Source organism: Clupea harengus, chromosome 19 (genome assembly GCF_900700415.2).
Source record: "Clupea harengus chromosome 19, Ch_v2.0.2, whole genome shotgun sequence".
NCBI classification, from domain to species: domain Eukaryota; kingdom Metazoa; phylum Chordata; class Actinopteri; order Clupeiformes; family Clupeidae; genus Clupea; species Clupea harengus.
In genome coordinates, this window is record NC_045170.1 from 4,309,376 (window position 1) to 4,313,470 (window position 4,095).

The window sequence follows — 4,095 nt, forward strand, 5'->3', positions numbered from 1 at the left end:
CATGCCAACGGATTTGCCCTATGCGAGGCAAGCATTGCTGGTTGGCCGAAGAAGAAAAAAGCAAAAAGAAGCTTTTTTTATCTTTTTTTTTTCTGTTGTTGTTGTCCATCAAATTAATGGTGGATTACAGAACAACCTGAGATGATGCACCTCTGGAAAACAAAAAAACAACAACAACAACGATCAAAGTAAAACAAAACTAAACAAACAAAAAAAAACAACTTTGTCATGACAACTGCAGCAAACAGCAAACAAGTATAGAAGCTTAAAAAAACAAACACACACGCACACACAAAGAACGGACTAAAAACAAGGAAAAACTTTTCCTATTTCTACTCTACTGTGTGTGTGTGTGAGGTAAATGTCAGTTGTTTTTGAGTGTGTGTGTGGGTGTGTGTTAGCGCGTGTGTGCGTTTGGCTTTTTTTGGAGAGTAGCTTCCTGAGGAGTGTGCATTGCTAATATGCATTGGAGATATGCTGACACTGTTCGCAAGTTACTGGCCAAAAAAAAAAAAAAAAAAACACAAAACAAAACAACAACTAAAAAAACCCCACAAAAATGGAAAAGCAAAGACAAGGAAGTGAGGATATTTTTGTGTCCTGTCTCCATCCGCGGGACACCCGCTGTGGGGGAGCCGCGTCTGGGCCGCGTCTGGGCCGCGTCTGGGCCGCGTCTGCTCTTAGCGTGGGCCTCTCCGCCCGCCCGGAGACGAAGGAGACGAGGGGGACTGGGAGACAAGCGGACCTGCTTGGGTGATGCAGTGCTTTACTTCTTTTTCTTCCGCAGGGTTTTGTTTTACATTTCATGCTGTGTCTGAGAACACTACAGTTTTGTTTTTTTTTACAGTGTGGGAGTTTGTTGTTTTCTTTGTGCCACCCTCTCTCTATCTCTCTCTCTCTCTCTCTCTCTCTCTCTCTTTCCCTCTCTATCACTCTCTCTCTCTCTCTCTCTCCTCTCTATCACTCTCTCTCTCACTCTCCCTCTCTCTCTTTTGCTCTCCCCCTGCCTCTGACTTTCTCTTCGAGTTGCCATTGATTTATTTGTTCCTCTCACCTGAAGCCACAGAGCTCAAATGGGTATTGGGTAAATTGACATTTCTAAGGTTTAGTCAATGACAGTCATTCCACGGTTAGCACCCCTCAAACACATCTACATCGAGAGTGACATGCTCGGCTTCCCCATGGCATCGGAGGGGAGGGTTTGATTACTCCTCAAGTTTAGCGTCCGCTGGGCGTGTTTTTTGTGTTATAGGTTAAAGAATTCTTGAGACTTAGATCTATTGTGAGACACATACATTTCTGAAGTTGTGAAAAAAAAAAACACTTGGTCCTTAAAGTGAGAGAAAGCTGAGATTTCAGGAGGTGCTGATCATCACCATCACCATCATCATCACCATCATCATCGTTATCATCATCACCATCGTTATCAACATCATCGTCACCATCATCATCATCATCATCATCATCATCATCATCAAAATAAACGTGACATATGAATTAATAACATCAAATGATGTATTTCTCTTGGGAATTGCATAGAAATATACATTATCTAGGTATTAACTTCATCATGTTTATATGTTTTTATTCTGTCATGGAATTTCAAACAGCAAATGTATCAGACAGAGATCTGTAAGACAGACGGGGATATGATGATCATCAATTCTCCCTCTAGATACAGCACCTCCCCCATCTACCTTCGAACCATCTCAACAGCAGGTCATCCAGTACAAAATATCTTCTAAGCTTGGCCTTTGGATAGGGGGAAAACATGAATATCCAGACAATAATTATGTCCAGACAGGTCAGGATAGCTAGACATGATTTTCTGTCAACGTGCGATCAGATCTCCATCTTGATACCTCTTCCTTTAAACCCTCTCAGTTGTAGGCTGACATCGGTGGCTATCATGCCACCCAAAGACACGCTGGCACCAGTGGCTTACATGCCACCCAAAGACACTCTGGCATCAGTGGCTTATATGCCACCCAAAGACACGCTGGCACCAGTGGCTTACATGCCACCCAAAGACACTCTGGCATCAGTGATTCTCCTGAATGCGTCTTAAACTATTCAGGAGTTCATCTCTTTCTTTTTTTCTCTCTCTCTCTCTCTCTCTCTCTTTTCGAGGAGTTCACAAACCGCCCAATTCCACCCGCCCGCCCGCCTGCCTGCCTGTGCGGGAGGAAGAGATTAAATGAGGCTGAGGAAAACGGTGTTTATGGTCTCATTTGTTTCGCCCACATTCTGCTAATCTCCACATCAACCAGAGAGAAAGGGAAGTAAAAAAAAAAAAAAAAGCAGAGAAAAGAAGAAGAAGAAGATCAAAATAAAGGAGAGCAGCTGTGAAGATGCACGAGCTGATAGAGCTCCTCTTTATCTCTTCACAGAAGGAAATGGCAACATGGCGGCTGTGTGTGTGTGTGTGTGTGTGTGTGTGTGTGTGTGTGTGGGGGGGGTGGGGGGGGGGTTGAGGCAGATGTTGAAAATGACACATGATTGGTTCTCATCAGTGAGATGAGTTTGTGTATACAATAATTTGAAGAGAAGTTATTCGTTTAATTGAACTATTTATTTCCATTTTTACATATTTTCTAAGAATGCTGTGTTGTTATTGTTGTGTTGTTGGGACTCAATTTGAGTGTGGCGCATCTCTGTATCTCTCTCTCTCTCTCTCTCTCTATCTCACTCTCTTTCTTTCCCACTCAAAGCATCTCTCTCTCTCTCTCTTTCCCACTCATACATCTCTCTATCCTTCTCTCTCGCTCTCTCTATCCTTCTCTCTCTTTCCCACTCATAGCATCATAACAGCTCTACTTAATTGGAAGACGTTGGAGACTTTCACTGGACAAATCGTGCCCTTAAGATACTATTAGTCATCACTCCATTCTCCTGTTGTGAGCTGTGTGTAACAGCATCCACAGATCGAGCCCCGCAAACATGACGATTAGATCACTCCATTCTTCTGTTTTGAACTGTGTATGTCAGCATCCACAGATCGAGCACAGCAAACATGACAATTAGATCACTGTTTATAACAGCATCCACAGATCGAGCACAGCAAACATGACGATTAGTCATCACTGTTTATAACAGCATCCACAGATCGAGCACAGCAAACATGACGATTAGATCACTGTTTATAACAGCATCCACAGATCGAGCACAGCAAACATGACGATTAGATCACTGTTTATAACAGCATCCACAGATCGAGCACAGCAAACATGACGATTGGATCACTGTTTATAACAGCATCCACAGATCGAGCACAGCAAACATGACGATTAGATCACTCCATTCTTCTGTTTTGAGCTGTGTAGAAAAGGATCGATAGATCGAGCACAGCAAACATGACGATGGCTGAGTACCTTAGTGAATACAGTAAGAGTACCCGATGGGCTCAAACATTGATGTTATCAATAAGAGAACCGATGGGCTCCAACATCAATGTGATCAATAAGAGTACCGAGGGGCTCAAACATTAATGTGATCAATAAGAGTACCGATGGGCTCAAACATTAACGTGATCAATAAGAGTACCGATGGGCTCAAACATGAATGTGATCAATTCCCATTGCATAGCTCTCTGGCAGCATTGGCACTATGCAATCAGGCAGAGTACACCATGTACCCTTTAACTGCACATAGTTCTAATCCTTATCCCAAATATAACCCTAACCATATTTTTTTTTATAAAGTTACAAAGTATCAAGGTTCTGCACTCAGTTTTACGCAATTTATTCCACAGTACCTGAAAGTATACTTACTCTGTAACAAGGGCTGTGTTATATTTTTCCAGATGTACAATCACACGAGTGATAATCTTCAGTGTGGGAGTGTGTGTGTGTGTGTGTGTGTAAGTGATATTTACTCAGACCCGGTTCTGAGAGATGAGAAGCCTGTTCTCCCCGATGACCCGTTTCAAATTCCTCAAACCCGTCAACTAGGCAAGAAAAAAAAAAAACACTAAAGAGAGTGTGCTTGTGAAATGATCTCTATATTGTTCTTCCGTCTCTCTCTCTCTCTCTCTCTCTCTCTCTCTCTCTCTTCTTCTGTCACTCCCTCGCTCTCTCTTGTTCCCTCAGTAATTGC

The 4,095-nt window shown here is 42.7% G+C and overlaps 1 protein-coding gene across 1 annotated transcript in view; it reads left to right on the top strand.

Moving 5' to 3' along the window:
* Nucleotides 1-2,213, top strand: part of csmd2 (CUB and Sushi multiple domains 2) — a 396,217-nt gene extending 394,004 nt beyond the window's left edge. Inside the window, exon 71 of the mRNA XM_031586639.2 lies at nucleotides 1-2,213. This exon is cut by the window's left edge and continues 24 nt beyond it. The gene's annotated coding sequence lies outside the window, so the exon portion shown is untranslated.
* The last annotated feature ends 1,882 nt before the right edge of the window (nucleotides 2,214-4,095 follow it).